At 42.4% G+C, this 12,722-nt stretch overlaps 1 protein-coding gene across 1 annotated transcript in view; it reads left to right on the forward strand.

The window, feature by feature from the left end:
- GPR157 (G protein-coupled receptor 157) overlaps positions 1–1,943 on the forward strand; it is a 40,845-nt gene extending 38,902 nt beyond the window's left edge. Inside the window, exon 5 of the transcript XR_006355759.1 lies at positions 11–1,943. The gene's annotated coding sequence lies outside the window, so the exon portion shown is untranslated. The remainder of the gene's footprint in view (positions 1–10) is intronic.
- The last annotated feature ends 10,779 nt before the right edge of the window (positions 1,944–12,722 follow it).

Consider the following 12,722-nt stretch of genomic DNA (forward strand, 5'->3'; position numbering starts at 1 on the left):
TCTCCCTCAGGTGACTGGGCGCTACAGGAAAAGAAGCTGAAGCGTTACTGATCCCCATTACTGATACTCAGAATTAAAACCATAGCCCCTCTTTATTTTGATTCCTGTTTTGCTGGCAACACACTTTTTTTCAGAGAGGAGACCTGTGAGTTGATGATAAATAATACTTGTGGTTCCTTTTAGAAACAGTTTGAATTTTTACCTTGGGCAGGGAAGGAAAACCAAAAACCTTCACTCTCAAAACCTTACATGTGTTGTTAAGTCAAGAGTATTTAAGTAACTCATGCCAGGCTCTGTGCTGAGCGATTTACAAATATTAGCTCCTTTGATCCTCAACAACAATCCCGGGAGGTAGGTGGCATTATTGTCTCCATTTCACACATGAGGAAACTGAGGCACACAGAGGGCAAACACAGGGATCATACAGCTCGGAAGTGCCTGATGTAGAATTTGAACTCGAGCCTTGCTGACTGTAGTTGTGTGCACTATGGCGTCACCTGGTGACCTGTATGACCTCTGCATTCCCTTAAGAGTTCTAGATATATGATCCTGTAGGATTCTTAACCTCTATAAAATGAGAGGCATCATGACTTAGTGGGGATAGGCATCAACTCCTCCCTCTCACCTTTCCTAGCTATGTGACCCTGGGCAAGTCAATTCACTTCTGTTTGCCTCAGTTTCTTCATTTGTAAAATGGGGATAATTATAGCATCTCCCTCTTCGGATTGGTTTGAGGATCGAGATAATAACTGTAAAACACTCAACACAGTGTTTGGCACGTAGTGATTGCTATTGTTATTTCATTTTCCTCAACAGGTAAGGCTGAAAAATAACCTGTAGATGGAGCCAGAAACTCAGGAGCCTATCTCAGGGCTCAACCCCAGTGGGGAAGAAGGGAGGGAGGTTTCATCCCTGAGTGCCCTTTTTCTCCCAGCAGCTCCTTCCCAGGGGGCCTCTCAAGATGTTAGTTGGACATCCTCCCCCTCCCTCTTTAGTGCCCTCTGCTCCCCGCCCCTTTTCCCAACAAACCCACGTCTAGGATTTCTTCTCTCCAGGTGTGCACAGGGGCAGGGAATGCATACTGGCATCACCTGCCCCACCCAGGACAGGTTTACAGGAAGTCTCAGCCCCAGCCCACCCTTTGTGCAACGCTGTGGGGAAGCTGAGATGACAGCAACTGGTCCAAACCTGCCCTTGTGGTCCTTCTCCCTTGGAGAACATAAAAGCATTTAGTTTAAAAGATAAATTATCTCTTGGAAGCAGGGTTTTAAAAGAAACAACAAAAACTTCTTGACTGAATAATATACCTTTACCAGGTGTTCTTGCCACCAGTACACCAGGTTCTGTGTGGAGCCCGCAATTTAGTTTCCCCAGGCTACCCCATGTCTTCCTCTCCTGTGGCCAGGACAGCCTTGAAGAGGGATGGGATGACCCCAAAGCTTTTGGATATAGCCCTGAGCCAGCCAACACCACCACCCCCCAATCAGATTTCACTCTCTCCAATGTGCTCTTAATTGTGTACATCTGGAACACAAATTTTGAAGGCTGCTGTGAGCCCCTTGGGGTGTTTTTCTCATCCTTTCCTGTTTTCTAACCCAATTACCAGCCAAATGTCCATTTCTTTCTGTGTGGGGGGGGGGGGGGCGGTGTTTGTAGAGAAATGATTTCTATTTCCGCACGGACAGGGTCCTCTTGTCCACCACAGGGCAAACGCATTTTTTATAAAATTCTCGTAATTTAATAAACTGCTATGTGTTCGTGGGAGTTGATGTATTTGGAGGGAAGGATGTTTGGCTCAATGTGTTTGTTGATGAAGCATCCACTCTGATTCCAGGGAGGAAGGGACATAGGACAGCAGAAAGAAGGATGGGTTTAGGGCAGCTAGGTGGTGCAGTGGATAAAGCACTGGCCTTGGATTCAGGAGGACCTGAGTTCAAATCCAGCCTCAGGCACTTGACACTTACTAGCTGTGTGACCCTGGGCAAGTCACTTAACTCCAATTGCCTCACCCAAAAAAAAAAAAAGAACAAAAGAAATTAAAATGTAACCAAAATAAATAAAATGAAATTTAAAAAAAGAAGAAGAATGGGTTTAGAATCAGATTTGAAGGGGTAGCTAGGTGGTGCAGTGGATAAAGCACAGGCCCTGGATTCAGGAGGACCTGAGTTCAGAGCCGGCCTCAGACACTTGACACTAGCTGTGTGACCCTGGGCAAATCACTTAATCGTCATTGCCCACCCCCCCCCAAAAAAAGAAAAAATAATCAGATTTAGAGCTAGAAGGGACCTTAGGGGTCATGGAGTCCAACCCCTTCATTTTACAGAAGAGGAAACTGAGGGCCCAGAGGTAAAATGACTTTCAATTGAGATTGATTCAAACCCGCATCTTCTTAACTCCATGTCCAGAGCTCTATCCCCTAAATGTTAAGAACAAAGTAAAATGTAACTGGGAAATATTTAACAAAATAAAAAAAAATACAATAGATAATGTTAATACAGGCTGTTCTAGACCTCTACTTAAAGTGATTTTTACTTCATGGGAATTTGTCCTTACCCACCCACTTCACACAGCCTATATAACGATTATTGTTTGGTTGTTTTTCAGTCATGTCTGAATCTTCATGACTCCATTTGGGGTTTGCTTGGTAGAGATACTGGAGTGGTTTGTCATTTCCTTCTCCAACTCATTTGACAGATGAAGAACTGAGGCAAACAGGGTTAAAGTGACTTGCCCAGGGTCATTTGATTGTCACTGAGTCGTTTTTTCAGTCATGTGTGACTCTTGTGGCATCGTTTGGGGTAAGATACTGGAATGGTTTGCCATTTCCTTCTCCAGCTCATTTGACAGCCTATACACCAAAAGCATACCCAAAATAATACCTTTATGCAAGCCATAAAATGGACTAAAATGAAGACAAATTAAATACTATATCATGATAACAAACTGAATTATGAAATGAACGTTAAAGTTAATGATGAAGCATGCACAATGATGTACGGTAAAGTTAACATAGGTGTCCTTTCCACACCCACTGTACCCAGCTTTTATCACTGCAAAACATCTTTTATGAAGCTATCAAGCAATGTTCAGAGAGTGACTCTTTTTTCCTTTTTATATCTGAGCATATCAAACAATATTATCCTCAACTAGTCTTTGAACTTTTAAAAATCTTGAAGTTTTGGGATCCAATTTTTCAATACAAGAAAAAAATGCACTGAAATGATGAAATATTTCTGCCAACTGTTTTATTGTGAACCTTTATTGACTTAGAAAACCACACATTAACATTATCTCCATTCTATGGTATTTTAAATGGTTTTTCCTTTTATTGTTTGTTTTTTTAGTTTTATTTTGTTAAATATCCCCCCATTACACTTCAGTCTGGTTCTGGTGGCACATGGGAGTGTTGTGGACCCTGTGTGCAGGCCTCATGCTTGGCATATCTTTCAGAATCTACACTATTAGAAGAAAAGTTAGTTCCTTCCTTCCCCCTTTCCCTTCTCTTTGTTATCTCTGACTTGCACAGGCTTGAAGTGAAGAGACTGCTTGGTGCTGGATCCCTCTCTGGTGGCAGATGGGTGGAGAAGTAGATATGCCCCTGGGCCTGGAGCCAGGAAGATCTGAGTTCAAATCCAAGGCTCTCCTGGGTGGTCCTGGACAAGTCACTTAACTTCTGTCTGCTTCAGTTTCTTCATTTGTAAAATGTGGATAATAGCCCCTCCCTCACAGGGTTGTTGTGATCATAAAGTGAAATATTTGTAAACCCTTTAAGTGATATATGAATACTAGCTGTTACTATTATTATTTTTTTTTTGGTGGGGCTATGGGGGTTAAGTGACTTGCCCAGGGTCACACAGCTAGTAAGTGTCAAGTGTCTGAGGCCAGATTTGAACTCAGGTCCTCCTGAATCCAGGGCTGGTGCTTTATCCACTGCACCACCTAGTTGCCCCCCTAGCTGTTATTATTACTATCATTATCGGCATAGGTGCTTAGACCTACTCTGTTTCTGACCTGATGACCCCCTGCTCTCTTAGAAACTTACCCTATTAATACAGAAGTTGGTGTGGACAGTAGTTGGGCTTAGCCCACTGAAATTCAGAACTCCTGAGCTCTAGAGATCCACTACCCTCGGCTCCTTCAACTGGGATTGTAAGTTTTTGTTACTATGCCCAGCCTAAACTCAGTCTTCTTGCCACCACCATATTCCTCCCCTTCCCATCTCCTCCTCATGTAGCTGCTTTGGTAACCCCTGTTCACAGGATTATAGATTTAGAGCTGAAAGGGATCTTTGAGGCCACCTAGTGCAACCCCCTCGCCCCCTCATTTTATAGGGAAGGAAACTGAGGTCCAGAGTCCTTGTTAACTACTAAGTACTTCAGGACAGGATTTGAACCCAGGTCCTCCAGGGTCTGAGCCTTGGGCCCTTTCCATTATTATTCTGTGTGGCCTGTTCCAGACAAGGGAAACAGGAAAAACTTATCCATGTGAGATGGGGCAACTGAGTTCTTCCATGGTGTGTTAGGGGGTGGTGGTGGGCAACATTATTTCTAGGGATATGGGGCTCAAGGGCTCAGATTTCCTTAGCAGGAGTTGCTCCTGGGCATCTCCACAGAACAGGTTGTACAGATGAATAATGGGCACAGCCTTGATTCCATCCAGAGGAGGACAGAGAGTTGGGAGGGGCCCTTCTACAGTTGGATCAGACCTGTCACACACACACACAGACCCTAGAAAGCTGATTTGAGGAAGATTGCCCTGAAGATTGGGGAGGGCTCATGTGAGTGAGGGAGATTTGAACCTGTGTCTCTCCTGGCTCCCAGACCTGTTCTCTCTCCACTGTAATACACTACCTCTCCTCATGCTACTTCCTCATTAAGTCTCATCTCAGGTTACTAAAGATTTGGGGGGTACCTCACAGATTTATGGGCATCTGGGTGGCACCACAGTAGACAGAGTGCTGGTCCTGAAGTCAGGAATTCATCTTCCCGAGTCCAAATTGAGCCTCAGACACTAGGCGTGTGACCCTGGGGCAAATCTCTTAACCCTGTTTGCCTCAGTTTCCTCATCTGTAAAATGAAGTGGAGAAGGAAACAGTACACCACTCCAGTATCTCTGCCAAGAAAACCCCAAATGAAGCCACAAAGAGTTGGATTGGGGGCGCAGCTAGGTGGCACAGTGGATAAAACACCAGCCCTGGATTTAGGAGGACGTGAGTTTAAATTTGGTCTCAGACACTTGACATTTACTATCTTGGTGACCCTGGGCAAGTCATTTAACACTCATATTGCCCCACAAAAAACAAAACAAAAAACCCCCAAAGAGTTGGAATGAACAACAATAAGAACTTTAAAAGTCAGTGGTTTAAAAAAAAGCATTTCATTTGACAACCTTTGCTTCCTGAGTCCTTATTATCCAGGAGTGACCCCATAGGTTAAAGAAATATGAGTGGGTGTTGAGTGATCATTTGTCTTTAAAACTGAAAATAGGATTTTCTCCTTGATGCAATTAATCATGTAATTTGATAACTGAAAGAGGGCTAGCAGGGGCCTAGCCCCTCTTTTTTTTGTTTTTTTGAGGCAATTGGGGTTAAGTGATTTGCCCAGGGTTACTTCACTAGTAATTACCCAATGTAGAATTTGAACTCAGGTCTTCCTGACTCCAGATCCAGCTCTATCCACTATATCCTGCCAGGGATGCCAGAACAAGAGGCAGAATGGTCCTGTGGAAAGAGTGCTGGATTTAGCAAGGTAGATCTTTTTATTTTTATTATTATTATTGGGGGGGCAATGCGGGTTAAGTGACTTGCCCAGGGTCACACAGCTAGTAAGTGTCAAGTGTCTGAGGCCGGATTTGAACTCAGGTCCTCCTGAGTCCAGGGCCGGTACTTTATCCACTTGTACCACCTAGCTGCCCCAGCAAGGTAGATCTGAGTTCAAACCCTGCTACCACTTATTATTTAACTTCTCTGATGTCTAAAGCCCCTTCTAACTGTAAATCTTAAGCTCTTATTCAATGCCATAAACATTTGTTAAGTGCCTACTGTTTACCAGACACAATTACTCTGTGCCAAGCTAGATAGGCACTAGGAATACAAAGATAAAACAGTTCCTGTCCCCCAGGAGACTATACTCTATTGGGATGAAACATCTATAGATGTTGTTGTTCGTCCTTCATTTTCCAAGAGGACCGATGTCATCACTGGGTGACATCTTCACAAGCACTTGAATTGGATTTATGGCAATGCCTTGGAGTTTTTTGGAGTCTTGAATTGGATTTAAGTGAGGCAGAGTCGCCCAAAGTCATCGGCCTCACTGCCTCTTCCACAGTCATCCTAGTTCAGTGGCAGCAGATGGCTTTGGCTTCTTCCATGTCTGACCAAGCTCTAAGCGCTCCGCGGCTCCCGCTTTAGCCACCTTTGTGGCGCTTGGAATAAATTGCTCTTATTTTCCCATTCCATTGTGGGGGAATCTTCAAACACTTGGGGTAGAGACTCCCCTAACTCACCAACAGCCTGGTTTAACCTGTTTACTGGGAGGGTTTTACTGGGTGTGGCCTCTACACGTGCTAGACAGCTTCTCGAGCCCAGCCTTCTGCTCTGTGTATTTACAGAGTTTACTACCCATCTCTGGAATGTTCGGATACAAAGAAGGACAAGGTACAGTGTGTCCCAAAAGTCTTAATGCAGTCGAGAACTTTGATAGATTATACACTAGTGTGTATTTTGGAGATCACGGGTCCGGTAGAAAGGACAGGTTGTTAAATGTAGAACAGAAGGTTCCAAAGAATAGGAGGTTCCAGAGGTCGGGGAGAACAGGATGAGGACACAAGACGGAGTGTGTGGAATGGGAGGAGCAGCACTGCAGATGTCCGACAGATGTGCATTCTGAGATGGGGCATGGGGAAGCAGAGAGGAGTGTTGTATTCCACATCTGCATGGGGGGTGGGGGGTGGGGAGGTGGAGACCCTCACCAGCAAAATCATGCCTCCTTGGAGTATATATAAATTATTTTTAAAGTCCTTGTAAAAGGATCCACTGGATCCTTGGCTTTCATAAAATCTGTGGTTGTTACACATCCTCTGTCTCTCTCTCTCTCTCTCTCTCTCTCTCTCTCTCTCTCTCTCTCTCTCTCTCTCTCTCTCTCATTTCTATCCCTCTCTTCTTTCTCTCTCTCTCTTTCTCTCTCCCTCCTCCTCCCACCATCTCTTTCTGTGTTTCTCTCTGTGTCTCTGTCTCCCTCTCCCTCTCTCTCCCTCCCTCCTTCCCTCCCTTCCTCTCTCTTTTTCTCTTTGTCTATCTGTCTCTCTGCCCCTCTCTCTCCTTCCCTCTCCTCCCTCTCCCTTCCCTATCTACCCCCTTCCCTCTCCTCCTCCCTCCCCCTTCAAAAAAGAAATCAAAGTTCAATGAACAACTAGGGGAAAATAGCTTGTCCAAAATAACCCTCGTGTGGAAGAGGGATTAGCCTTCTATTACTTGGCCCCAGGAGCAATGGGTGGAAGCTGCAATCAGGTCAATGCAGACCTGAACGCCTTCCCAGCCATTAGGATCAGAGGGCCATAGACCTAGAGCCACAGGAGAGCTTGGAGTCCAAGCTACCTCACAGTGAAGGGGCTGCCTGCTCTTGCAGAAGTGGAGTGAAGCCAGAAAGTAAAGAAAGGCAAGATGACCACGAGAGGGCACTATTGTAAAGAGAATCCTTCTGGGTTCTGTGAAGAACCAGCCAGACTCCAAGGTCAGAAAGAGATTCTGTGAAAATGAGCAGCAGCCAATGGTGGCGAATTCAGGGTTTAATGAATGGAACAGAAGAGAGGTTTCTGATGAAAGGAAAGAAATATTTACCAAGTACTTATATTATTTATATTTGCTATATATTGTCATGTCATGTCATATCATATCAATCATATGATCCTTACAAGAACCTTGGGAGGGTAGATATTATCTTCCCCCCACTTAATAGTATTTATTATTTTTCCCAATTACATGTAAAGATAATTTTCAACATTCATTTTTGTAAGATTTTGAGTTCCAAGTTTTTCTCCTTCCCTCCCTTTCCTCCCCCCACCCCAAGACAGGAAGCAGTTTGATACTTATACAGTACAATCATGATAATTTATACTTTCCACATTAGTCATGTTGTGAAAGAAGAATCAAAACAAAAGGGAAAAACCACAAGAAAGAAAAAAACAATAAATAAAGTGAAAATAATATGCTTCAATCTGCATTCAGACTCCACAGTGCTTTCTCTGAATGTGGAGAGCATTTTCCATCAAGAGTCTTTTGGGGGGCAGCTAGGTGGCAGATGGTTAGAGCACCGACCCTGGAGTCAGGAGGACCTGAGTTCAAATTCGGCCTCAGACACTTAACACTTACTAGCTGTCTGACCCTGGGCAAGTCACTTAACCCCAATTGCCTCACACACACACAAAAAAGAGTCTTTTGGAATTGTCTTGGATCATTGTGTTGCTGAGAAGAGCTAAGTCTATCACAGTTGATCATCACACAATCTTTCTGATACTATGCACAATGTTCTCTTGGTTCTGCTCATTTCACTCAACCCCCCACAAATATAGTTTTGTTGTCTATTTCTTCCTGTAATTCACTTAACTTCTTATCTAAGAATTGGGATGCTGTATCACTTGATGCATGTATGTTTAGTATTGATATTACTTCATTGTCTATGGTACCTTTTAGCAAGATGTAGTTTCTTTCCTTATCTCTTTTAATTAGGCCTATTTTTGCTTTTTCTGAGATAAGGATTACTACCCCTGCTTTTTTACTTCAGTTGAAGCATAATATATTTTATATATAATATATTAATATATTTTGCTCTAGCCTTTTACCTTTACTCTGTTTCAAATGCATTTCTTGTAGACAACATATTGTAGGATTCTGTTTTTTAATCCACTCTGCTATCTGCTTCCTTTTTAATGGGAGAGTTCATCCCTTTCACATTCACGGTTATGATTACTATATATCTCCCTGTATTTTTCCCCTTGTTGACACTTTTCTCTCTCCTTTCCCCCTGTCCCTTCTCATCAGTGTTTTGCTTCTGACCACCACCTCACTCAATCTACCCTCCCTTCTATCAGCCCCAACTCTCTTTTGCCCTTTTCCCTTTTGCCTTCTAGTTTTGCCCTCCCTTCTATCAGCACCCCACCCTTTTCTTTTCCCTTTCCCCTCTTACTTCCCTATAGGATAAGTTAAAATTCTATACCCAGGGGGCAGCTAGGTGGCTCAGTGGATAAAGCACTGGCCCTGGATTCAGGAGGACCTGAGTTCAAATCTGGCCTCAGACACTTGACACTTACTAGCTGTGTGACCCTGGGTAAGTCACTTAACCCCCATTGCCCTGCAAAAAAAAAAATTTCTATACCCAAATGAGTGTGTTATTCCCTCTTTGAGCCTAATCAGATAAGAGTAAGGTTGAAACAATGCTCATTCCTCCCTTCTTTCCCTCTATTGTAATAGGTCTTTTGTGTCTCTTCATGTGATATGATTTACCCCATTCTGCCCTCTCTTTCCTCATCTCCCAGTATAATCCTTTTTGTCAACCCTTAAGGTTTTTTTTTTTAAATATCAAAATCAACTTATACCCACACTGTCTACATGTACTCTTCCTAAAAGCCTTAAGAGAGATACAGTTCTCAAAAATTACAATGATCTTCTTCCTGTGTAGGGTTATAAACATATTAACTTTATTGGATAACATGTTTTGGTTCCCCCCCCCCTCCATTTTACCTTTTTGTGCTTTTCTGGAGTCTCTTATTTGTAGATTGAATTTTCTGCTCAGTTCTGGGCTTTTCATTAGGAAAGTTTTAAAGCCCCCTAATTTTGTTGAATGACCAATGTTTTCCCTAAAATATTATGCTTAATGTTGTTGTAATACAAATTCTTAGTTGTAATCCAAATTCCTTTGCCCTCTGGAATATCATATTCCAAGTCCTCCAGTCCTTTGATGTTGAGGATACCAGGTCCCCTGTAATCCTGATAGTTGCTCCTTGATATTTAAATTGTTTCTTTCTGGCTGCTTGCTGTATTTTCTCCTTTACCTGATAATTCTTGAATTTGGCTACAATATTCCTTGGAGTTTTCTTTTTGGGGTCTCTTTCTGGAGGTGACTGATGGACTCTTTCAAGGACTATTTTTTCCTCTGGTTCTAAGACATTGGGGCAATTCTCCTTGATGATATCATGAAATATGCTGCCCAGGCTCTTTTTTTGATCATGGCCCTCAGGTAGTCCAATTATTCTTAAATTGTCCCTCCTGGATCTATTTTCCAGGTCTATTGTTTTTCTGAAGAGATATTTTATGTTTTCTTCTACTTTTATATTCTTTTGAATCTGCTTTACTTCTTCCTGTTGTCTCATTGAGTCATTAGCTTCCATCTGCCCAATTCTGATTCTTAAGGAATTATTTTCCCCAGTTAGCTTTTGTACCTCCTTTTTCATTTGTTCAGTTGTATTTTTTAAGGCATTGTTTTCTTTTTCCAAACTATCTACTCTCTTTTGCATAACCCTCATTTCTTTCCCCAATTTTTCTTCTACCTCTTTTATTTGGTTTATAAAATCCTTTTTGGGGGGTGGAGCCAAGATGGTGGAGGAAAGACATTAAATGCACAGAGCTCCTGAAAATCATTGGACTACCTGAAAACCATGACCAAAATAAGAGTTTAGACAGCATCTTCCAAGAGATTGTCAGGGAAAATTTCCTTGATATTCTAGAAGTAGAAGGCAAAATAGAAATTGAAAGAATCCACCGATCACCTCCTGAAAGAAATCCCAAAAGGAAAACCTCCAGGAATATTATAGCCAAATTCTAGAGCTCCTGGGTCAAGGAAAAAATATTGCAAGGAGCTAGAAAAAAAGAATTCAAATACAGTGGAGCTACAATAAGGATAAAACAAGATCTAGCAGCATCTACATTAAAGGACTGGAGGGCATGGAATGTGATATTCCAGCACGTAAAGGAACTGGGACTTCAGCCAAGAATCACATACCCAGAAAAACTGAGTATAATCTTTCAGGGGAAAAATGGGACTTCAATGAAAAAGAGGACTTTCAAGCATTCATGATGAAAAGACCTAAACTGAATAGAAAATTTGACTTTCAAATACAAGACCCTGGAGAAGCATAAAAAGGTAAACAGGAAAAAGAAATCATGAGAGATATTAAAAGATTAAACTGTTTACATTCCTACATGGGAAGATAATACTTTGAACTCATAATAACTTTCTCAGTAAGGAATACACAGAGGACACAGGTCTGAACTGAATATGAAGGGAAGATATCTGTAAAACATTTATTTTTTGTTTATCCTTGTTCTTTGTGGGGCAGACAGGGTGGGGTGTCATGTCTGGGGCCAGATTTGGGCTCAGGTCCTCCTGGGTTCAGGGCCGGTGCTTTGTCCACTGTGCCACCTAGCTAACCCATGATGACATCTTTAAAATAGGGTTGAGGAGTAGGAGGAATGGACTGGGGGAGGGGGAAGAGGAGAGGTGGACTGGGGAGAGGTAGTTCACATGAAGGAAACAAGAAAAAAGCTTATGGAGGGGAGGGGAAGAGGAGGAAGGAGTGGGAGAGTGAGTGAACCTTGCTATCATCAGAATTGGCTCAAAGAGGGAATAACTTACATACTCAAGTGGGTATCATAATATATTTTTGCCCTGAGGGAAAGAGGGAGGGGAAGAAGCAGGGGAGAAGAGGGAAAAGAGGGAAGGTGTTCTGCATAACCGCACAAGTATGACATATTGAATTGCTTGATTTCATAGGGAGGGTTGAGGAGGGAAGGAGGAAGAAAAATTTAGAATACAGTATTAGCTCAAAGACCTTAATCTCATCAGAGTGGGCTCAAGGAGGGAATAACACACACACCCAACTGGGAGGAGTAATCTATTTAAAGAAGGAAGGGTGAAAGAAGGGAAGGCAGAGTGGGGGAGGGGGGCAGTCAGAAGTAAAACACTCTTGAGGAGGAATAGGGTAAAATAGAAAATAGAGTAAATATCATGGGAAGGGAATAGGATGGAGGGAAATAGTTATGATGATTGACTATAATGGCAAAATGTATGGTACGTACTTTGCTGGGCTATTGTGAAAAAAGTTCTTTGTCAAGTTTAATGTACTATATAAAAGTTATGATGAACAGGATGCTATCAGAAAAACCTGGAAAGACCTACATGAAATGAAGCAGAGTGAAATGTACTGTATACAAAATAACAGCAATAGTGTAAGATGATCTGCTGAGAGGCACGTGGTTATTTTCAGCAAAGCAATGATCCAATATAACTCTGAAGGACTCATGAAAAATGCAATCCATCTAACAGAAAAAGAACTGATAGTATCTGAAAACAGATTGAAACACCTTTTTTTTGACAATTCCTTAATCTGAAGTTTTGTTTTTATCTGTTTTCTCTCACAACATAGCTAATGTGGAGATGTTTTTCATAACTACTCATATATAACTAATATTGAATTGCTTGAGTTCTTGGGGGTAGGGGGTGGGAAGTGAGGGAGGAAGAGAGGTTGGAACACAAAGTTTTTAAAAATTGATGTCAAAATTTGTTGGGCACCAAGTAGGAGGGGGTGAGGTTATGAAAGACTTTAAAAAGCAAACAGGGGGATGGCTAGGTGGCGAAGTGGATAAAGCACCAGCCCTGGATTCAGGAGTACCTGGGTTCAAATCCGGCCTCAGACACTTGACACTTACTAGCTATGTGACCCTGGGCAAG

This window comes from Dromiciops gliroides, chromosome 3, assembly GCF_019393635.1.
Source record: "Dromiciops gliroides isolate mDroGli1 chromosome 3, mDroGli1.pri, whole genome shotgun sequence".
NCBI lineage: Eukaryota > Metazoa > Chordata > Mammalia > Microbiotheria > Microbiotheriidae > Dromiciops > Dromiciops gliroides.